At 61.9% G+C, this 22,944-nt stretch overlaps 1 protein-coding gene across 2 annotated transcripts in view; it reads right to left on the bottom strand.

The window, feature by feature from the left end:
- The window catches only part of rab9a (RAB9A, member RAS oncogene family), a 49,673-nt gene that overhangs the window by 8,531 nt on the left and 18,198 nt on the right, over positions 1 to 22,944 (bottom strand). The window contains exon 1 of one of the 2 annotated variants that reach the window (XM_043700588.2): positions 13,104 to 13,204. The exons of the other annotated variant lie outside the window; for it this stretch is intronic. The gene's annotated coding sequence lies outside the window, so the exon portion shown is untranslated. Of the gene's footprint in view, positions 1 to 13,103; positions 13,205 to 22,944 lie in introns of those variants that run through there. 2 annotated transcript variants of the gene reach the window in all.

The raw sequence follows: 22,944 nt of genomic DNA, 5'->3' as shown, positions 1-22,944 counted from the left end.
AGGAGCGACATAAAGCAAGTTTCTTTCTTTTGAGGCTAATTCAGATTGCTCATGACACTGGCATCTTATTTGCTAGATCAATGTACCCAGAACCATAAGCTCCCTCAGAACAGAGAGAGAAGAAGGGGGGTGGGGGGGGAGAGAAAAGAAGGGGGTGGGGGGGGAGAAGAAGGGGGGTGGGGGGGGAGAAGAAGGGGGGTGGGGGGGGGAAGAAGGGGGGTGGGGGGGGAGAAGAAGGGGGGTGGGGGGGGAGAAGAAGGGGGGTAGGGGGGGAAGAAGGGGGGTAGGGGGGGAAGAAGGGGGGTAGGGGGGGAAGAAGGGGGGTAGGGGGGGGAAGAAGGGGGGTAGGGGGGGGAAGAAGGGGGGTAGGGGGGGGAAGAAGGGGGGTAGGGGGGGGAAGAAGGGGGGTAGGGGGGGGGAAGAAGGGGGGTAGGGGGGGGGAGAGAAGGGGGGTGGGGGGGGGAAGAAGGGGGGTGGGGGGGGGGAGAGAAGGGGGGTGGGGGGGGGAGAGAAGGGGGGTGGGGGGGGGAGAGAAGGGGGGTGGGGGGGGAGAAGGGGGGTGGGGGGGGAGAAGGGGGGTGGGGGGGGAGAAGGGGGGTGGGGGGGGAGAAGGGGGGTGGGGGGGGAGAAGGGGGGTGGGGGGGGAGAAGGGGGGTGGGGGGGGAGAAGGGGGGTGGGGGGGAGAAGGGGGGTGGGGGGGGAGAAGGGGGGGGGGGGGAGAAGGGGGGTGGGGGGGGAGAAGGGGGGTGGGGGGGGAGAAGGGGGGGTGGGGGGAGAAGGGGGGGGGGGGAGAAGGGGGGTGGGGGGGGAGAAGGGGGGTGGGGGGGGAGAAGGGGGGTGGGGGGGGAGAAGGGGGGTGGGGGGGGAGAAGGGGGGTGGGGGGGGAGAAGGGGGGTGGGGGGGAGAAGGGGGGTGGGGGGGGAGAAGGGGGGTGGGGGGGGAGAAGGGGGGTGGGGGGGGAGAAGGGGGGTGGGGGGGGAGAAGGGGGGTGGGGGGGAGAAGGGGGGTGGGGGGGGAGAAGGGGGGTGGGGGGGGAGAAGGGGGGTGGGGGGGGAGAAGGGGGGTGGGGGGGGAGAAGGGGGGTGGGGGGGGAGAAGGGGGGTGGGGGGGGGAGAAGGGGGGTGGGGGGGGAGAAGGGGGTGGGGGGGGAGAAGGGGGGTGGGGGGGGAGAAGGGGGGTGGGGGGGGAGAAGGGGGGTGGGGGGGGAGAAGGGGGGTGGGGGGGGAGAAGGGGGGGAGGGGGGAGAAGGAGAGTGGGGGGGGGAGAAGGGGGGGGTGGGGAGAAGGGGGGGGGTGGGGAGAGGAAGGGGGCAGGGTGGGGGGGGGGGGGAGAGGAAGGGGGCAGGGTGGGGGGGGGGGAGAGGAAGGGGGCAGGGTGGGGGGGGGGGGAGAGGAAGGGGGCAGGGTGGGGGGGGGGGGGGGGGAGAGGAAGGGGCAGGGTGGGGGGGGGGGAGAGGAAGGGGGCAGGGTGGGGGGGGGGGGGAGAGGAAGGGGGCAGGGTGGGGGGGGGGAAGAGGAAGGGGGCAGGGTGGGGGGGGGGGAGAGGAAGGGGGCAGGGTGGGGGGGGGGGAGGAAGGGGGCAGGGTGGGGGGGGGGGGAGAGGAAGGGGGCATGGTGGGGGGGGGGGAGAGGAAGGGGGCATGGTGGGGGGGGGAGAGGAAGGGGGCATGGTGGGGTGGGGGGGGGAGAGGAAGGGGGCATGGTGGGGTGGGGGGAGAGGAAGGGGGCAGGGTGGGGTGGGGGGGAGGAAGGGGGCAGGGTGGAGAGGAGGGGGCAGGGGGAAGAGGAAGGGGGCAGGGTGGGGGGGGGAGAGGAAGGGGGCAGGGTGGGGGGGGGAGGGAAGGGGGCAGGGGGGGGAGAGGAAGGGGGCAGGGGGGGGGAGAGGAAGGGGGCAGGGGGGGGAGAGGAAGGGGGGAGGGTGGGGGGGGGAGAGAGGAAGGGGGCAGGGTGGGGGGGGGGGAGGAAGGGGGCAGGGTGGGGGGGGGGAGAGGAAGGGGGCATGGTGGGGGGGGGAGAGGAAGGGGGCATGGTGGGGGGGGGAGAGGAAGGGGGCATGGTGGGGGGGGGGAGAGGAAGGGGGCATGGTGGGGTGGGGGGGGAGAGGAAGGGGCATGGTGGGGTGGGGGGAGAGGAAGGGGGCAGGGTGGGGTGGGGGGAGAGGAAGGGGGCAGGGTGGGGTGGGGGGAGAGGAAGGGGGCAGGGTGGGGTGGGGGGAGAGGAAGGGGGCAGGGTGGGTGGGGGGAGGAAGGGGGCAGGGTGGAAGAGGAAGGGGGCAGGGTGGAAGAGGAAGGGGGCAGGGTGGAAGAGGAAGGGGGCAGGGTGGAAGAGGAAGGGGGCAGGGTGGAAGAGGAAGGGGGCAGGGTGGAAGAGGAAGGGGGCAGGGTGGAAGAGGAAGGGGGCAGGGTGGGGGGGTGGAAGAGGAAGGGGGCAGGGTGGGGGGGGGGGGGGAGAGGAAGGGGGCAGGGTGGGGGGGGGGAGAGGAAGGGGGCAGGGTGGAAGAGGAAGGGGGCAGGGTGGAAGAGGAAGGGGGCAGGGTGGGGGGGGGGAGAGGAAGGGGGCAGGGTGGGGGGGGGAGAGGAAGGGGGCAGGGTGGGGGGGGGGAGAGGAGGGGGGCAGGGTGGAAGAGGAAGGGGCAGGGTGGAAGAGGAAGGGGGCAGGGTGGGGGGGGGGAGAGGAAGGGGGCAGGGTGGGGGGGGGGGAGAGGAAGGGGGCAGGGTGGGGGGGGGGGAGAGGAAGGGGGCAGGGTGGGGGGGGGGGGAGAGGAAGGGGGCAGGGTGGGGGGGGGGGGAGAGGAAGGGGGCAGGGTGGGGGGGGGGAGAGGAAGGGGCAGGGTGGGGGGGGGAGAGGAAGGGGGCAGGGTGGGGGGGGGGGGAGGAAGGGGGCAGGGTGGAAGAGGAAGGGGGCAGGGTGGAAGAGGAAGGGGGCAGGGTGGGGGGGGGGAGAGGAAGGGGGCAGGGTGGGGGGGGGGAGAGGAAGGGGGCAGGGTGGAAGAGGAAGGGGCAGGGTGGGGGGGGGAGAGGAAGGGGGTGGGGGGGGGAGAGGAAGGGGGTGGGGGGGGGGGGAGAGGAAGGGGGTGGGGGGGGGGGGAGAGGAAGGGGGTGGGGGGGGGGGGAGAGGAAGGGGGGTGGGGGGTGGGAGAGGAAGGGGGTGGGGGGGGGAGGAGAGGAAGGGGGTGGGGGGGGGGAGGAGAGGAAGGGGGTGGGGGGGGGAGGAGAGGAAGGGGGTGGGGGGGGGGAGGAGAGGAAGGGGGGGGGGGGGGGGGAGGAGAGGAAGGGGGTGGGGGGGGGGAGGAGAGGAAGGGGGTGGGGGGGGGGAGGAGAGGAAGGGGGTGGGGGGGGGGAGGAGAGGAAGGGGGTGGGGGGGGGAGGAGAGGAAGGGGGTGGGGGGGGGAGGAGAGGAAGGGGGCGGGGGGGGGGAGGAGAGGAAGGGGGTGGGGGGGGGGAGGAGAGGAAGGGGGCAGGGTGGGGGGGGGGGAGAGGAAGGGGGCAGGTGGGGGGGGGGGAGAGGAAGGGGGCAGGGTGGGGGGGGGGAGAGGAAGGGGGCAGGGTGGGGGGGGGGGAGAGGAAGGGGGCAGGGTGGGGGGGGGGAGAGGAAGGGGGCAGGGTGGGGGGGGGGAGGAAGGGGGCAGGGTGGGGGGGGGGGGGAGAGGAAGGGGGCATGGTGGGGGGGGGGGGGAGAGGAAGGGGGCATGGTGGGGGGGGGAGAGGAAGGGGGCATGGTGGGGGGGGGAGAGGAAGGGGGCATGGTGGGGTGGGGGGGGAGAGGAAGGGGGCATGGTGGGGTGGGGGAGAGGAAGGGGGCAGGGTGGGGTGGGGGGGAGGAAGGGGGCAGGGTGGAAGAGGAAGGGGGCAGGGTGGAAGAGGAAGGGGGCAGGGTGGGGGGGGGGGAGAGGAAGGGGCAGGGTGGGGGGGGGGGAGAGGAAGGGGGCAGGGGGGGAGAGGAAGGGGGCAGGGGGGGAGAGAGGAAGGGGGCAGGGGGGGAGAGAGGAAGGGGGCAGGGGGGGAGAGAGGAAGGGGGCAGGGTGGGGGGGGAGAGAGGAAGGGGGCAGGGTGGGGGGGGAGAGAGGAAGGGGGCAGGGTGGGGGGGGAGAGAGGAAGGGGGCAGGGTGGGGGGGGGGAGGAAGGGGGCAGGGTGGGGGGGGGGGAGAGGAAGGGGGCATGGTGGGGGGGGGGGGAGAGGAAGGGGGCATGGTGGGGGGGGGGGAGAGGAAGGGGGCATGGTGGGGTGGGGGGGGGAGAGGAAGGGGGCATGGTGGGGTGGGGGGGGAGAGGAAGGGGGCAGGGTGGGGTGGGGGGGGAGAGGAAGGGGGCAGGGTGGGGTGGGGGGAGAGGAAGGGGGCAGGGTGGGGTGGGGGGAGAGGAAGGGGGCAGGGTGGGGTGGGGGGAGAGGAAGGGGGCAGGGTGGGGTGGGGGGGAGGAAGGGGGCAGGGTGGAAGAGGAAGGGGGCAGGGTGGAAGAGGAAGGGGGCAGGGTGGGGGGGGGGGAGAGGAAGGGGCAGGGTGGAAGAGGAAGGGGGCAGGGTGGAAGAGGAAGGGGGCAGGGTGGGCGGGGGGAGAGGAAGGGGGCAGGGTGGGGGGGGGGGGAGAGGAAGGGGGCAGGGTGGGGGGGGAGAGGAAGGGGGCAGGGTGGAAGAGGAAGGGGCAGGGTGGAAGAGGAAGGGGGCAGGGTGGGGGGGGGAGAGGAAGGGGGCAGGGTGGGGGGGGGGGAGAGGAAGGGGGCAGGGTGGGGGGGGGAGAGGAAGGGGGCAGGGTGGGGGGGGGAGAGGAAGGGGGCAGGGTGGGGGGGGGGAGAGGAAGGGGGCAGGGTGGGGGGGGGGGAGAGGAAGGGGGCAGGGTGGGGGGGGGAGGAAGGGGGCAGGGTGGGGGGGGGGAGGAAGGGGGCATGGTGGGGGGGGGGGAGAGGAAGGGGGCATGGTGGGGGGGGGAGAGGAAGGGGGCATGGTGGGGGGGAGAGGAAGGGGGCATGGTGGGGGGGGGGGGGGGAGAGGAAGGGGGCATGGTGGGGCGGGGGGGGAGAGGAAGGGGGCAGGGTGGGGTGGGGGGGAGGAAGGGGGCAGGGTGGAAGAGGAAGGGGGCAGGGTGGGGGGGGGGGGAGAGGAAGGGGGCAGGGTGGGGGGGGGAGAGGAAGGGGGCAGGGGGGGGAGAGGAAGGGGGCGGGGGGGGGAGAGGAAGGGGGCAGGGGGGGAGAGAGGAAGGGGGCAGGGTGGGGGGGGGAGAGAGGAAGGGGGCAGGGTGGGGGGGGGAGAGAGGAAGGGGGCAGGGTGGGGGGGGGAGAGAGGAAGGGGGCAGGGTGGGGGGGGGGGAGGAAGGGGGCAGGGTGGGGGGGGGGAGAGGAAGGGGGCATGGTGGGGGGGGGGAGAGGAAGGGGGCATGGTGGGGGGGGGGAGAGGAAGGGGGCATGGTGGGGTGGGGGGGGGAGAGGAAGGGGGCATGGTGGGGTGGGGGGGGAGAGGAAGGGGGCAGGGTGGGGTGGGGGGGGAGAGGAAGGGGGCAGGGTGGGGTGGGGGGAGAGGAAGGGGGCAGGGTGGGGTGGGGGAGAGGAAGGGGGCAGGGTGGGGTGGGGGGAGAGGAAGGGGGCAGGGTGGGGTGGGGGGGAGGAAGGGGGCAGGGTGGAAGAGGAAGGGGGCAGGGTGGAAGAGGAAGGGGGCAGGGTGGGGGGGGGGGGAGAGGAAGGGGCAGGGTGGAAGAGGAAGGGGGCAGGGTGGAAGAGGAGGGGCAGGTGGCTGGAGAGGAAGGGGCAGGGTGGGCGGGGGGAGAGGAAGGGGGCAGGGTGGGGGGGGGGGAGAGGAAGGGGGCAGGGTGGGGGGGGAGAGGAAGGGGCAGGGTGGAAGAGGAAGGGGGCAGGGTGGAAGAGGAAGGGGGCGGGGGTGGAAGAGGAAGGGGGCGGGGGTGGAAGAGGAAGGGGGCGGGGGTGGAAGAGGAAGGGGGCGGGGGTGGAAGAGGAAGGGGGCGGGGGTGGGAGAGGAAGGGGGGAGGAGAGGAAGGGGGGAGGAGAGGAAGGGGGAGGAGAGGAAGGGGGGGAGAGGAAGGGGGGGGAGAGGAAGGGGGGGAGAGGAAGGGGGGGGAGAGAAAGGGGGCGGGGAGAGAAAGGGGGCGGGGGAGAGAAAGGGGGCGGGGGCGAGAAAGGGGGCGGGGGCGAGAGAAAGGGGGCGGGGCGAGAGAAAGGGGGCGGGGGCGAGAGAAAGGGGGCGGGGGCGAGAGAAAGGGGGCGGGGGCGAGAGAAAGGGGGCGGGGGCGAGAGAAAGGGGGCGGGGGCGAGAGAAAGGGGGCGGGGGCGAGAGAAAGGGGGCGGGGGCGAGAGAAAGGGGGCGGGGGCGAGAGAAAGGGGGCGGGGGCGAGAGAAAGGGGGCGGGGGCGAGAGAAAGGGGGCGGGGGCGAGAGAAAGGGGGCGGGGGCGAGAGAAAGGGGGCGGGGGCGAGAGAAAGGGGGCGGGGGCGAGAGAAAGGGGGCGGGGGCGAGAGAAAGGGGGCGGGGGCGAGAGAAAGGGGGCGGGGGCGAGAGAAAGGGGGCGGGGGCGAGAGAAAGGGGGCGGGGGCGAGAGAAAGGGGGCGGGGGCGAGAGAAAGGGGGCGGGGCGAGAGAAAGGGGGCGGGGGCGAGAGAAAGGGGGCGGGGGCGAGAGAAAGGGGGCGGGGGCGAGAGAAAGGGGGCGGGGGCGAGAGAAAGGGGGCGGGGGCGAGAGAAAGGGGGCGGGGGCGAGAGAAAGGGGGCGGGGCGAGAGAAAGGGGGCGGGGGCGAGAGAAAGGGGCGGGGGCGAGAGAAAGGGGGCGGGGGCGAGAGAAAGGGGGCGGGGGCGAGAGAAAGGGGCGGGGGCGAGAGAAAGGGGGCGGGGGCGAGAGAAAGGGGGCGGGGGCGAGAGAAAGGGGGCGGGGGCGAGAGAAAGGGGGCGGGGGCGAGAGAAAGGGGGCGGGGGCGAGAGAAAGGGGGCGGGGGCGAGAGAAAGGGGGCGGGGGCGAGAGAAAGGGGGCGGGGGCGAGAGAAAGGGGCGGGGCGGAGAAAGGGGGCGGGGGCGAGAGAAGGGGGCGGGGGCGAGAGAAAGGGGGCGGGGCGAGAGAAAGGGGGCGGGGGCGAGAGGAAGGGGGCGGGGGCGAGAGGAAGGGGGCGGGGGCGAGAGGAAGGGGGCGGGGGGAGAGGAAGGGGGCGGGGGGGAGAGGAAGGGGGCGGGGGGAGAGGAAGGGGGCGGGGGGGAGAGGAAGGGGGCGGGGGGGAGAGGAAGGGGGCGGGGGGGAGAGGAAGGGGGCGGGGGGGAGAGGAAGGGGGCGGGGGGAGAGGAAGGGGGCGGGGGGAGAGGAAGGGGGCGGGGGGGAGAGGAAGGGGGCGGGGGGGAGAGGAAGGGGCGGGGGGGAGAGGAAGGGGGCGGGGGGGAGAGGAAGGGGGCGGGGGGAGAGGAAGGGGGCGGGGGGGAGAGGAAGGGGGCGGGGGGGAGAGGAAGGGGGCGGGGGGAGAGGAGCGGAGGGGAAGGGGGCGGAGGGGAAGGGGGCGGAGGGGAAGGGGGCGGAGGGGAAGGGGGCGGAGAGGAAGGGGGCGGAGAGGAAGGGGGCGGAGAGGAAGGGGCGGAGAGGAAGGGGGCGGAGAGGAAGGGGGCGGAGAGGAAGGGGGCGGAGAGGAAGGGGGCGGAGAGGAAGGGGGCGGAGAGGAAGGGGGGAGAGGAAGGGGGCGGAGAGGAAGGGGGCGGAGGGAAGGGGACAGGGTGGGGGGTGGAGGGGGGGGACAGGGTGGGGGGTGGAGGGGGGGGGAGGGGGGGGGACAGGGGGGGGTGGAGGGGGGGGAGGGGGGGGGACAGGGGGGGGTGGAGAGGGGGGGGTGGGAGGGGGGGTGGGAGGGGGGGTGGGAGGGGGGGTGGGAGGAGGGGGGGGGGGGGGGGAGGGGGGGGGGGGGAGGAGGGGGGGGAGGGAGGGGGGGAGGGAGGGGGAGGAGGGGGGGGAGGGAGGGGGGGAGGGAGGGGGGGGAGGGGGGGGAGGGAGGGGGGGGGAGGGGGGGGGAGGGAGGGGGAGGGGAGGGAGGGGGAGGGGAGGGAGGGGGAGGGGAGGGAGGGGGGAGGGAGGGGGAGGGAGGGGGGGGAGGGGGGGGGGAGGGGAAGGGGGCAGGGTGGGGGGGAGAGGAAGGGGGCAGGGTGGGGGGGGAGAGGAAGGGGGCAGGGTGGGGGGGGAGAGGAAGGGGGCAAGGTGGGGGGGGAGAGGAAGGGGGCAAGGTGGGGGGCGAGGAAGGGGGCAGGGTGGGGGGGGAGGGGAAGGGGGCAGGGTGGGGGGGGGGAGGGGAAGGGGGCAGGGTGGGGGGGGAGGGGAAGGGGGCAGGGTGGGGGGGGAGGGGAAGGGGGCAGGGTGGGGGGTGGGGGGGGAGGAAGGGGGCAGGGTGGGGGGTGGGGGGGGAGGAAGGGGGCAGGGTGGGGGGTGGGGGGGGAGGGGAAGGGGGCAGGGTGGGGGTGGAGGGGAAGGGAGCAGGGTGGGGGGGAGGGGAAGGGAGCAGGGTGGGGGGGGAGGGGAAGGGAGCAGGGTGGGGGGGGAGGGGAAGGGAGCAGGGTGGGGGGGGAGGGGAAGGGAGCAGGGTGGGGGGGGAGGGGAGGGGGCAGGGGTGGGGGGGAGGGGAAGCGGGCAGGGTGGGGGGGGAGGGGAAGCGGGCAGGGTGGGGGGGGAGGGGAAGGGGGCAGGGTGGGGGGGGAGGGGAAGGGGGCAGGGTGGGGGGAGAGGAAGGGGGCAGGGTGGGGGGGGAGAGGAAGGGGGCAGGGTGGGGGGGGAGAGGAAGGGGGCAGGGTGGGGGGGGAGAGGAAGGGGGCAAGGTGGGGGGGGAGAGGAAGGGGGCAAGGTGGGGGGGGAGAGGAAGGGGGCAAGGTGGGGGGCGAGGTGGGGGGGGAGAGGAAGGGGCAGGGTGGGGGGGGGGAGAGGAAGGGGGCAGGGTGGGGGGGGGAGAGGAAGGGGGCAGGGTGGGGGGGGGGAGAGGAAGGGGGCAGGGTGGGGGGGGGAGAGGAAGGGGGCAGGGTGGGGGGGGGGAGAGGAAGGGGGCAGGGTGGGGGGTGGGGGGGGAGGAAGGGGGCAGGGTGGGGGGTGGGGGGGAGGAAGGGGACAGGGTGGGGGGTGGGGGGGGAGGAAGGGGACAGGGTGGGGGGTGGGGGGGGAGGAAGGGGACAGGGTGGGGGGTGGGGGGGGAGGAAGGGGACAGGGTGGGGGGTGGGGGGGAGGAAGGGGACAGGGTGGGGGTGGGGGGGGAGGAAGGGGACAGGGTGGGGGGGGAGGAAGGGGACAGGGTGGGGGGGAGGAAGGGGACAGGGTGGGGGGTGGGGGGGGAGGAAGGGGACAGGGTGGGGGTGGGGGGGGGGAGGGGAAGGGGGCAGGGTGGGGGGGGAGAGGAAGGGGGCAGGGTGGGGGGGGGAGAGGAAGGGGGCAGGGTGGGGGGGGGGAGAGGAAGGGGGCAGGGTGGGGGGTGGGGGGAGAGGAAGGGGGCAGGGTGGGGGGGTGGGGGGAGAGGAAGGGGGCAGGGTGGGGGGTGAGGAAGGGGGCAGGGTGGGGGGTGGGGGGAGAGGAAGGGGGCAGGGTGGGGGGTGGGGGGAGAGGAGGGGGCAGGGTGGGGGGTGGGGGGAGAGGAAGGGGGCAGGGTGGGGGGTGGGGGGGAGGAAGGCGACAGGGTGGGGGGTGGGGGGGAGGAAGGGGACAGGGTGGGGGGTGGGGGGGGAGGAAGGGGACAGGGTGGGGGGTGGGGGGGGAGGAAGGGGACAGGGTGGGGGGTGGGGGGGAGGAAGGGGACAGGGTGGGGGGGGGGAGGGGGGGGAGGGGAAGGGGGCAGGGTGGGGGGGGGAGAGGAAGGGGGCGGGGGGGGAGAGGAAGGGGGCGGGGGGGGAGAGGAAGGGGGCGGGGGGGGAGAGGAAGGGGGCAGGGTGGGGGGGGGAGAGGAAGGGGGCGGGGGGGGAGAGGAAGGGGGCGGGGGGGGAGAGGAAGGGGGCGGGGGGGGAGAGGAAGGGGGCGGGGGGGGAGAGGAAGGGGGCGGGGGGGAGAGGAAGGGGGCGGGGGGGGAGAGGAAGGGGGCGGGGGGGGAGAGGAAGGGGGCGGGGGGGGAGAGGAAGGGGGCGGGGGGGGAGAGGAAGGGGGCGGGGGGGGAGAGGAAGGGGGCGGGGGGGGAGAGGAAGGGGGCGGGGGGGGAGAGGAAGGGGGCGGGGGGGGAGAGGAAGGGGGCGGGGGGGGGGAGAGAAGGGGGCGGGGGGGAGAGGAAGGGGGCGGGGGGAGAGGAAGGGGGCGGGGGAGAGAGGAAGGGGGCAGGGTGGGGGGGGAGAGGAAGGGGGCAGGGTGGGGGGGGGAGAGGAAGGGGGCAGGGTGGGGGGGGAGAGGAAGGGGGCAGGGTGGGGGGGGAGAGGAAGGGGGCAGGGTGGGGGGGGAGAGGAAGGGGGCAGGGTGGGGGGGGAGAGGAAGGGGGCAGGGTGGGGGGGGAGAGGAAGGGGGCGGGGGGGGGAGAGGAAGGGGGCAGGGGGGGGGGAGAGGAAGGGGGCGGGGGGGGAGAGGAATGGGGGGGAGAGGAGGGGGGGGGAGAGGAAGGGGGCGGGGGGGAGAGGAAGGGGGCGGGGGGGAGAGGAAGGGGGCGGGGGGGAGAGGAAGGGGGCGGGGGGGGAGAGGAAGGGGGCGGGGGGGGAGAGGAAGGGGGCGGGGGGGGAGAGGAAGGGGGCGGGGGGGGAGAGGAAGGGGGCGGGGGGGAGAGGAAGGGGGCGGGGGGGAGAGGAAGGGGGCGGGGGGGGAGAGGAAGGGGGCGGGGGGGGAGAGGAAGGGGGCGGGGGGGGAGAGGAAGGGGGCGGGGGGAGAGAGGAAGGGGGCAGGGTGGGGGGGGAGAGGAAGGGGGCAGGGTGGGGGGGGGAGAGGAAGGGGGCAGGGTGGGGGGGGAGAGGAAGGGGGCAGGGTGGGGGGGGAGAGGAAGGGGGCAGGGTGGGGGGGGAGAGGAAGGGGGCAGGGTGGGGGGGGAGAGGAAGGGGGCAGGGTGGGGGGGGAGAGGAAGGGGGCAGGGGGGGGGAGAGGAAGGGGGCAGGGGGGGGGGAGAGGAAGGGGGCGGGGGGGGAGAGGAATGGGGGGGAGAGGAGGGGGGGGGAGAGGAAGGGGGCGGGGGGAGAGGAAGGGGGCGGGGGGGAGAGGAAGGGGGCGGGGGGGGAGAGGAAGGGGGCGGGGGGGGAGAGGAAGGGGGCGGGGGGGGAGAGGAAGGGGGCGGGGGGGGAGAGGAAGGGGGCGGGGGGGAGAGGAAGGGGGCGGGGGGGGAGAGGAAGGGGGCGGGGGGGGAGAGGAAGGGGGCGGGGGGGGAGAGGAAGGGGGCGGGGGGGGAGAGGAAGGGGGCGGGGGGGGAGAGGAAGGGGGCGGGGGGGGAGAGGAAGGGGGCGGGGGGGGAGAGGAAGGGGGCGGGGGGGGAGAGGAAGGGGGCGGGGGGGGAGAGGAAGGGGGCGGGGGGGGGGAGAGGAAGGGGGCAGGGGGGGGGAGAGGAAGGGGGCAGGGGGGGGGAGAGGAAGGGGGCAGGGGGGGGAGAGGAAGGGGGCGGGGGGGGAGAGGAAGGGGGCGGGGGGGGAGAGGAAGGGGGCGGGGGGGGAGAGGAAGGGGGCGGGGGGGGAGAGGAAGGGGGCAGGGGGGGGAGAGGAAGGGGGCAGGGGGGGGGGGAGAGGAAGGGGGCAGGGGGGGAGAGAGGAAGGGGGCGGGGGGGGGAGAGGAAGGGGGCAGGGGGGGGGGAGAGGAAGGGGGCGGGGGGGGGGAGAGGAAGGGGGCAGGGGGGGGAGAGGAAGGGGGCAGGGGGGGGGAGAGGAAGGGGGCAGGGGGGGGGAGAGGAAGGGGGCAGGGGGGGGGAGAGGAAGGGGGCAGGGGGGGGGAGAGGAAGGGGGCAGGGGGGGGGAGAGGAAGGGGGCAGGGGGGGGGAGAGGAAGGGGGCAGGGGGGGGGAGAGGAAGGGGGCAGGGGGGGGAGAGGAAGGGGGCAGGGGGGGGGAGAGGAAGGGGGCAGGGGGGGGGAGAGGAAGGGGGCAGGGGGGGGGAGAGGAAGGGGGCAGGGGGGGGGAGAGGAAGGGGGCAGGGGGGGGAGAGGAAGGGGGCAGGGGGGGGAGAGGAAGGGGGCAGGGGGGGGAGAGGAAGGGGGCAGAGTGGGGGGGGGAAGGGGGCAGAGTGGGGGGGGAAGGGGGCAGAGTGGGGGGGGGGAAGGGGGCAGGGTGGGGGGGGGGAAGGGGGCAGGGTGGGGGGGGGGGAAGGGGGCAGGGTGGGGGGGGGGAAGGGGGCAGGGTGGGGGGGGGAAGGGGGCAGGGTGGGGGGGGGAAAGGGGGCAGGGTGGGGGGGGCAGGGTGGGGGGGGAAGGGGGCAGGGTGGGGGGGGGGAAGGGGGTGGGGGGGGAGAAGAGGAAGGGGGTGGGGGGGGAGAAGAGGAAGGGGGTGGGGGGGGAGAAGAGGAAGGGGGTGGGGGGGGAGAAGAGGAAGGGGGTGGGGGGGGAGAAGAGGAAGGGGGTGGGGGGGGAGAAGAGGAAGGGGGTGGGGGGGGAGAAGAGGAAGGGGGTGGGGGGGGAGAAGAGGAACGGGGTGGGGGGGGAGAAGAGGAACGGGGTGGGGGGGGAGAAGAGGAAGGGGGTGGGGGGGGAGAAGAGGAAGGGGGTGGGGGGGGAGAAGAGGAAGGGGGTGGGGGGGAGAAGAGGAAGGGGGTGGGGGGGAGAAGAGGAAGGGGGTGGGGGGGGAGAAGAGGAAGGGGGTGGGGGGGAGAAGAGGAAGGGGGTGGGGGGGAGAAGAGGAAGGGGGTGGAGGGGGAGGGGAGGGATGGAGGGATACGAGGAGAGTGTAGCAGGTCTGGGTGGGGTGCCAGTATGTGTCAGTGTGAGGGGGGGCCAGGGAGCGGCTGACCCCGTGCTGACTGGGCTAAGCCTGTGGTGTAGCCGGTGCCGGGCTCCCTGTGCTGTTCTCCTCCCCTCTCCCCATTGTATTGCTCTTTCTGCAGGTCCTTGTTGCTGTTGTTATTATTGTTTTGTGAGCTCCACAGGCGGCGATGGCGGGCGGGCGGGCGGCTGTCCCATTGGCCGTTTGTCGGTACCCGGCGCGCGCGCACACACACCGAGAGAGAGAGAGAAGGCCCCTGGGCCTCGCGGCTCTCAGTCTCCTTCCGCCGCCGTGTCCCCGTCACTTACCCCGCCACTGACGCTCGTGCTCCTCAAGCGTCCGCCACATCCGAGACTCCTACACACACCGGAAGGTGCGTCAGCGCACCGGAGCCGGCACGTGACCGCGGCTGTCAGCTGACTCACATTGAAGTCACATGACACACACAGCGGTTCCTCTGTAGCCGGCTGCCGCTGTCCAAGGAGCGGGTTAATAAGCCCGCCCGCTCCCTCAAGCACCGCACTGTTTGTTTTAGTGCCTCTCCGATCCCGCAGACGGTGTTTCAAACGTTAACTTCTTTTGCAACAAAAACGGGCCCCACAAACATTTGTCCCGTCCCTCCCTCCACAGATGCTGCGTTACTCCCAACAGTTCGTGTTTTATTTTGTTTCAAATTTCCACGGTTCTGTGTTTTTATCTCACTGGTAACTTCTGTCTTTAGTATGAGAGGGACTGTCAAGAGCTGGTGCAGCCCCTCTCTCTCTCTCTCTGCCAACTACATTCCCATAAGTGTCTGCGCGGTTTTACCCTCATAAAACGCAGACTAGATCTCATCTGAGCTACTGTGTTGTGTCGTCCACATATCCCATAAAAGATGCAGCCAGGGAGTGCGGTGCGGAGCGGGGGGGGGGGACTACCACACTGAATCCAGCAAATGAGGGACCTCAGTTCTGTGGATAAAGTGGTCAAGATCTTCGCTACCGAGAAGATAAGAGATGTTCAAAGTCACGAGGGGTCTAGGCAGGATAGAAACTGCTCCTGGTAGCAGAGGGGCCAAAACCTAGACGTGCTGATTGACAAAAGAAGCAATGGTGTTTTAAAACAGCCAATGGTTAGGATTTATATTGTGCTGACTGTGAGCATATTGGAAGCAGGTTCATTGTGGTTTTCAAAAAAGGATTGGGAAATTATCTGAAAAAATATGCGAGTTTCAGGGAAAAAGAAAGTGGGACTAACTGAGGACTTCTGATTGAAAGCTAGCATAGTCACAACAGGTTGAACAGCCTCTTCATGTGCTGTGACCATTTATGAATTGATTGCAACTTTCAGCATAGTGCAAAACTCTCTCAGCTCACAAAGAGACCTTTGTTTAATTCCGATAGTCGTTGAAATTCTCTACCCCGAGAAAGTTGTAGACACTTTGTCATTGAATCTATTCAGAGCTTAGGTCAATAGATTTTTGGGCACTAATGGCACCAAGCAGGAAATTCAGTTTCAGTTAGAAGATCAATCAAGGTGTTATTGATTGATGGGACAGGACCAAAAGCTGTGTGGTATTTCCTGCTTGTTTGTCTTGTGTTCTTAACAATAACCACAAAATGCCATTGTAATTGCGCCCAGGATGAAGTTAGTTCTGCAGGAGAGGTGGGGTGGGGAAAGATTAATTTTAAAATGGGAAAAAAAGTTAAATGGATGCAGGGGGAATTCAACAGAAAAAATCTACACAATATATTTCTCACCCTTTAAAATAGATAAGACACAAAAAGCTTTGAGCGGATAAATTTATCCAACTTGGATATGCTGAATTTAGCACAGGTTTGTGATTTGTTCTATTGACAGAGAGAAGTGTTTACGGTAATTCTTCAATCCTGCACTCCCACTCCAAGCATGGTCAGATGGAGCAGAGTCAGTGCTCAAGTGTTATAATCAATGCAAAAGTAAATCAAAAATGTTTAGAAATTTCTCATTAATTACCTAAAACTTAAAAATAAATCCAATATCTACGTGAATGCCAGATAAATATAGTGACCTCATCAATATTTTAAAACAACATTAACGGTGGAATTTCAAATTATAACAATAGTTTGAAGTATTTACAAGATTTGAAATTTACAAGTATTGACAAACATATCTGGCCTTTCAGTCATCAAAACACTGGATACAGACTCTTGCTTTTAAAAAGCTAAAAACTTAATTAAGCAAACAAAACAAATGAGGCAAGGAATACAAATGCAGCTGTAACTATTCCAAATAAAACAATCAGTAAACAATAGCTGAACTCAATTTCTTTACCGACAGATAATGTCTGATCTGCTGAGTACTTCCAACATCTGATGGACCAACTATATGAAATAGGACATTCTGGATGTCACAAGCCATTAGCACTAATTAACAATAGTATGACTTTTAAAATGTTAGTAATTTCTACTTTGATTTAATAACAAGCAGGAATTTTGCCATCTTGATCTGAAATCAAACAGTCAACTCAAGCAGTATGTTTAGTATTCATTGATGATAGTGCTTTAGACTGCTTTGTTTACAATAATTAAAATAAACCTCCATATGCTAGCCTAGTATCCTATCAAATTAAACTTAACATGGCCATGAGTGATTTTGATAAAAGCATCTTAGTTAATAGGCTAACAATCCGTCCTTGTAGCATTAAGATAGTCATTGAAAGTACTTTGGGTTGTCCGTCATAAATTCCAGATCTTTCCAACAAGTATTAAAATTTTGCTTTTAAGTATACATGAAAGCAAAATAAAGCAATAGCTTTAAAGATTTGACTTTTATTTATTTATGACTTTGTTTTAGATACTGAAAGAACCACATTTCAACTTTTTTTTTACCTCAGATGTCCATAAGCATGGAACTGAGCTCCATCTCCCTGGTGTTAAAAAGAGCCTAAACTGGTGAACTATAATCAAAACTTATTGTATGTTTTAGATTGACTCTGCAATCCTTCTCCTCATGAAGCACCACCATCCCCCCCCAAAAATTCCATCTCTCAATCTCTCTTTTTTTTCTTTAAAACTTGCCTCTTTGATCAACATTTTGGACACCCAAGTACCATCTTATGTATTGGCTCAGTGCCTAATTTTGCTTCACTAACATTCTTGTAAAGAATCTTGGGTCATTTTATCACACCCAAATTGCTATATAGATATAAGTTGTTGTTACACATCGAGAGGTCAATAGATACACAAATGGTTAAGCAAATGTTCAGCCCAACAGATCCATTTCACTCTACATGGTCCTCCACCCACCTTCCTTTATCCTATTTGCATATACCTTGCCCGTTTATATATTTATTTAGCTGTCCTTTAAATTCATACATACTTTTTATTTCAAATATTTCATGTGGTAGTGACTTCCATATTTTAACTACTTCCTTGGTAAGGAGTTTTATTTCTCTTTGAATTACAGATTGGATTTATTTGTGACTGTCGTATACACATGTTCCCCAAGGGTGGTTGTATCTTCCCTCGCATCCACCCTGTCAAATCCCCTCATAATTTTGGAGACTTCTATTAAATAATTTTTCAACATTCTGTATTCTATTGAAGAAAGTCCTCCGTCTTCCCTAAGAATTAGGATCTTTCAATTCTGGTATAATTGATATAAGAGGTTTGCAATTCCCATGACTGAACAATGACAGCCAGAATGGAACTTTCCTTGAGCACCATGGGTAATAGTGGGATTATTGGGAATATACGGCAAGAATGAAAAGAAGCAAATTTCTGATGTCAAGAAAAACAATCTGTGTTTCCCCTTAGGGACTAAACAGCAAGTTCTGAATCTCGCCAATGAATGTGATAAAAAGATGTGTATTTGCATCTTATTAATAACTAATCCCCCCTCATCTCTGTGCAGCTCCCAATTCTGTCCTTCGTTCCCAAGAAACTAGACAGAACTAATGTCTGACATGCATGTCAGAGCGGTTATCTGACATCACAGCTGTCTGCTTGCTCCTCTGGACCTATAACCAACTCCACAGCTAGCACCATTTCCCTGTAGGATCCTGTCTTCTTCAAATCTTCACACACATAACTGAGCATTGGTAAACTACCAGCCTCACTACATCATCATGTTTGCCTTTGGACCAACTCACACAGTCCTTCAGCCCTTCAGTTAGAGGACACTTCTGCCATGCTTGCTTCTGCCAGCTTGCTTTGCATGCAGGCACACACCTGCATCTAGATAGGAAACAAAGTATGGCTCATGGCTTACCTTCTGAAAGCTCACTCACTTGGCACTAATTTGGAGGCTTCAGGGTCTCTGGATTGTATTGCTTGTTAACACTTTAATCTGAGCATACAGACTGTCAGCCTTTCTTGCATTACTGTTTAGCACAGACAGAGAATCTAGCAGTTGAACAGTCAAGGGGATGGACATGTTTCTGTACAGCACTGCGCTACATCAGTATCATTTTGACAGTGTGTACCAGCAGCTTAAGTAGCAAACACACTACACATGTTCAACAAAATGGCCATGTCTCAATGTCAAGAGAGACGAATCCTTAGTAGGTGAAGGAGGACCATGGTCAGTCAAAACGTGACACCACAGTCAGGGACTTGTTTGATCTTGGTCGGTGAGTTGTTTGATTCTACACAAATCTGAAGCTCTGTGGCCTTGCTGTCCCAACATGAAACCACTGTCAGTTCTGCAGGTCAAGTCCACCTAGGTCAGGCTGCTATGCAGGAAGCTATTCAGGCTGGGCTGTTCTCAGTCTGGACTGTCTTGTTCTTCAGTCCTGGGGATTTGAGCATTACAGTCAGGGGGCATATCCGAGGGCAGTCAATGGATCCTGGGGAAAACTAGATACTTAAATCAGAGATTCATTGAACTGGATCACTGAGGGAATGAAAATTGTGGAAGAAGGTGATTCAAAGGATACGATCTTAAAGAGCATAAGACAGGACAAGAACTGTGACGGTGGGGTGTTGAGAGGGGGCACTGGGTCTTCTGACAGATCATAATCATTATGGCCTCAACATGGGGAGAGTTTATCTGTGGCCATCAATGTCAGATTTTGAAGATATTCTGGGAGCTGCCATGACGTGTACATGCTGGAAAATCCCCAATTTCCTGCCTCCTTCCAACATCCTTGAGCCAACAGGAATGGTTGTGGGAGACAAGGGATACCCTCTCCACACTGTGAACATGGAAGCCTTTATAAAACCTTCAGACAGAAAATACAATGCTGCCCACAATTCTAGCAGATCCTAGGCCTTCTTAAGATGAGGTTTCAATGTCTGGACCACTCTGGTGGCAGTTTGCAGTATAGCCCAGAAAAGTTATGCTGTTTCACTATGACATGCTGTGGCCGTCACACCTGGAGCCAACAAATTCACAGAAATGTCTAGATGCAGAAGAAATGAATGATCTAGAGCAATGAGGATTATTGGAATTGACTAGGAGGGACATCCAAGAGAACAAAGTAGAACAAGGTATACCATTGAGTGTGAGAGGCCAAAGGGAAACTAACTGAATCCTGCTTCCAGCATGAGCTGGATATGGATTCTCTTTCGCCATAACTTTCTGTTGGTTGTATAGCTTAGATCACATGGTCGGTCCAAAGTACATGTGGACATTGTTTGTTATCCCTGCACCCGTTGAACGTTTCTGTTGCTGATTAAATCTTTTATTATCCATTTGATTATATAAATGATATCTTCAGCTGATCTCATCTTCCACTTTACACATCCTCCTCACTGTTCAGGATAAAGCAGTGAGACAGGGCAGTAACGTGGTACGGCTGTGAGGTTTGGCGATTTTGAAGGCTTCAGCCAACCAGTGTGGTTCAATGAAATCTCCCAAGAAAGAAAGCAGGTTGGGAGCAATCTTGAGCCAAGTCCCTTCTACCACTCTGGTCCAGTAGCATTCTAGGTTCCAGTCGTCCATCGTGAGGACAGTCAAACAGCGCTCCGTGCAGAGCAGTTCCTGGCTTGCAGCATCTGAATGGCTATGAAGCTGGGACTTCAATATGCTGCCAGCTGGCAAGAAGTCCCAGCGGCACCTCCCCTTTTCTCGCAATACAATTCCACAACCTCATGCCGTAGTGGCCAGTCACATATGTTGAACAGTGGAAAACTGTGTGAGAATTTGGACATTGGCCATGACGGACCATCATGAATGATTAGATTACTTAGTGTGGAAACAGGCACTTCGGCCCAACAAGTCCACACCAACCCACTGAAGTGCAACCCACCCAGACCCACCTAACACTACGGGCAATTTAGCATGGCCAATTCACCTAATCTGCACATTTTTGGATTGTGGGAGGAAACCGGAGCACCTGGAGGAAACCCACGCAGACACGGGGAGAATGTGCAAACTCCACACAGTCAGTCGCCTGAGGCGGGAATTGAATCTGGGTCTCTGGCGCTGTGAGGCAGCAGTGCTAACCACTGTGCCACCGTGCCGCCAACTTACCAAAGAAAATGTTTTGCCAAAAACTGGGACAATTCATCCCAATGCATCTGCACAATCCAGCAATTTCTAGCTGCATAGTCAACATCTAGATAATGACCTGAAGAAAACAATTGCAATTAAATTGAAATTTAAATTCAATTAAAATTAACCACTTTTTAGCTGGATCTGTGCTCTGCCATTTGCAGTCTAAAACTGGTTAGTTTAAGAAAGATACGACCCTCAAAATCCTTTCATTAACTGCACGCTACAAAATCTGCTCGACTAATACTTCCACATACTGGAAATGTGTAATCAAAACTCCCAAGGATTGAGAGTTCCCTTCCCACCCAAAACAGGTCCAAGCAGCAGAATCACATCTTCAGTGGCCCCATTGTCTGCTCTTCCACCATCCTGGCTAAAGTAAGGGCAGCATTGTATCTGCACTCCACATCAGTCAGGGTGTCATGAACTATGGCCACAAGCCTCGATGTTCCCTTTTACCTCGCACTATCCCAACAGCCCATTTCTACCACCGCCGCTCTTCACCAACCCTGCCCCACGGCATTGAACTTCATCTCCAATAGTCCTCCCTGCCTCCAAACTCTAACATTACATCTTAGTGGTGCTCACACTGTTCCTGTACACCTACCTTGTGGAGGTCACAGTGTAATCACCATCTCCCTCATCACCATCCTTGTCCCCAGATCCACAAATGCCTGTTTCACCCCAGCCTTGACTCTTCCCACTGCCCCTCAAGCCCCACTTAACGATCAATAGATAGATCCCTAGCACTCTATACACCTCAGACCTCTGATCAAACTCAATAAGCAGCCCCTGGATGTGACTGACCAGACCCCTAACTGCTGTGTTGCAGCTCCCTGACTCAATATGCACAATTCCCTTGGCTTGTGGCACTGGCCCCATAGGATTAACCCGCTACTCCTTTACTATTTACTATATGTCTGATTTTTAAAATTATTTGTGATGATGTGTTAACTTTTTCATTTTCCCTTTTAGTTTCTTTAATCTTCCTGCACCTCCTTTCTATATTTTCCCACTTTAAATCCATTTACATTGTTACTCTAATTTCAGTCATATTCCTCCCTTTAAGGTTTTAGGTAGTTTAAATCATTCTAACCTTCTTTGACACATTTCTTATTCAATACTCTGTCCATCTTAAATTTGAAGATTTCCCATTGTGTAACTAATAAATATTGCTAAGTTTTCTGCCAAGTTAATTAGGCCCAAGATCTTTCTTATCTCACTGGACTTTGCCTATTTACACCCTGCAGATTTATCTTCAACTCCTCATTGGTCATTGCTCTTCTTAATCTGAGCCTATCTAATTGTGGCTGATTTTATACAATCATTCTCTTATTCTCATATTAATTATTTACCTGGGCTCAGTTTCCAGAACTAAATTAGGAATTGTTTTTTTTTATTGGATGACAAAGATACTGATCTAAGAAACAGACTGGGAAACATCATGCACCTTGATCACATGCAGTAGAGACGTTCATCTTGAAATTGCTAAAATAATTCAGTTTTTTTGCCTGGTTGTTGTCACGTCTTGCATGTACTGTCTGCTAATTTCAACCACTATTTCAGCTTCATTGTTTGGTGACATCTAATGTACACTGGAAACAGCATATTTTACATCCTAGGTGTTAAATTTAGACAAAACAGACAGGAATTTTAGATTGTTTGGTTTCTTGATGGGGGTGTGTGTATGCATACAGTTAGCTGAAACCATCCTCAGGTAAACATCCTGGTTCCCAACACAAGATCAATGGGCTCTGATTCCCAAAGTCTGTCTTTGTATATCCTGACATTCATTCCCCTCAAATACATTCATCCTATTTCTGTCCTTATCTTCCTTGAACATGTTATAACCAGCAATGTTTAGGTAGATGGGCTCTCCATACAGGGTTCAGGACATGGCAAATGGTCTTCGTAGTTGCATCTTAAAATGGCACTGGAGTCCTAGTGAGCTCATGTGTCCCTGATTATCATTCCTAAATTAACTCTTCTCTGTTTTCAAATTTCCACCCAGAGAACATACGCTAAGGACTTTGTCAAAATGGCAGTGGCCACAGTGATGATCGGAATGGGCCAAGAAGTGATTTTTTAATAAGACTACACACCTTTTCCAGAGGCTTCAGTAATCTCAGACATTATCTTAGAGTCCTGTCCAAACTTAAGCAACTAGGTTATTCATGTCCGCCTTAGTTAGCAATGCATCTAACTCTCCATTCAGTTGGAATGTTTTTTCAAGTCAATTAAATACCACAGAGCGACTCCAGTTTCTTTTCACTAATGATGCTTATTCTTCAACAAATTTGTCCCAAATCGCCAGGCTTTTTCTTCTTCTTCCTTCTCTGATATACCGGTAACTTTGTCACTGGATATGTCAGCGAAATAGCTGATTCCATTCTAATCAATCCTATCTCTCTCTACTTTCAGACATCAACTTATCTTTAACCCTATAATATGAACTTCAATCTTTCCCATGGTCCTAATGATCTTCTCCAGAAGGACAGAGATCAGATGACACCATCTCTTTGGTACCATCTCTTTGGTATAGATTTCCCTTGCTCCAGATGTTACTTCACTGTGCCAAGAATATGGATCATGCTATCTTCTAGCAGCTCTGTGCACCTATATTGACCTTCTTACTCCTTAGATGGAAATGTGTTGCTGGAAAAGCGCAGCAGGTCAGGCAGCATCTAGGGAACAGTAGAATCGACGTTTCGGGCATTAGCCCTTCTTCAGGAATGAGGAAAGTTGGTCCAGCAGGCTAAGATAAAAGATAGGGAGGAGGGACTTGGGGGAGGGGCGTCGGAAATGTGATAGGTGGAAAGAGGTCAAGGTGAGGGTGATAGGTCAGACTGGGGTGGGGGCGGAGAGGTCAGGAAGAAGATTGCAGGTTAGGAAGGCGGTGCTGAATTTGATGGATTTGACTGAGACAGGCTGGGGGGAGGGGAAATGAGGAAACTGGTGAAATCCGAGTTCATCCCTTGTGGTTGGAGGGTTCCTGGCCGGAAGATGAGGCGTTCTTCCTCCAACCGTCGTTTCGCTGTGGTCTGACGATAGAGGAGTCCAAAGACCTGCATATCCTTGGTGGAGTGGGAGGGGGAATTGAAATGTTGAGCTACAGGGTGGTTGGGTTGGTTGGTCCGGGTGTCCCAGAGGTGTTCTCTGAAACGCTCCGCAAGTAGGCGGCCTGTCTCCCCAATATAGAGGAGGCCACATCGGGTGCAAAGGATGCAATAGATGATATGTGTGGAGGTACAGGTGAATCTGTGACGGATATGGAAGTTTCCTTTGGGGCCTTGGAGGGAGGTGAGGGGGGAGGTGTGGGCGCAAGTCTTGCACCTCCTGCGGTTGCAGGGGAAGGTGCCGGGAGTGGAGGTTGGGTTGGTGGGGGGTGTGGATCTGACGAGGGAGTCACGGAGGGAGTGGTCTTTACGGAATGCTGATAGGGGAGGGGAGGGAAATACATCCTTTGTGGTGGGGTCCGTTTGGAGGTGGCGGAAATGACGGCGGATGATGCGCTGTACATGGAGGTTAGTGGGTGGTAGGTGAGGACCAGTGGGGTTCTTTCCAGCAACACATTTCCATCTCTGATCTCCAGCATCTGCAGACCTCACTTTCTCCTTCTTACTCCTTAGCCAATCAAGGTAATGAAACCAATCTACAAATAACCACCCCTCAGATTTTGTTTATCAATCTAGT

This window comes from Chiloscyllium plagiosum, unplaced genomic scaffold (genome assembly GCF_037043375.1).
Source record: "Chiloscyllium plagiosum isolate Xiang-an unplaced genomic scaffold, Cpla_swu_hap1 HiC_scaffold_12, whole genome shotgun sequence".
Classification (NCBI taxonomy): domain Eukaryota; kingdom Metazoa; phylum Chordata; class Chondrichthyes; order Orectolobiformes; family Hemiscylliidae; genus Chiloscyllium; species Chiloscyllium plagiosum.
Note: the sequence above shows the minus strand (reverse complement) of the source record. Positions and strands in the feature narration are given on the sequence as shown.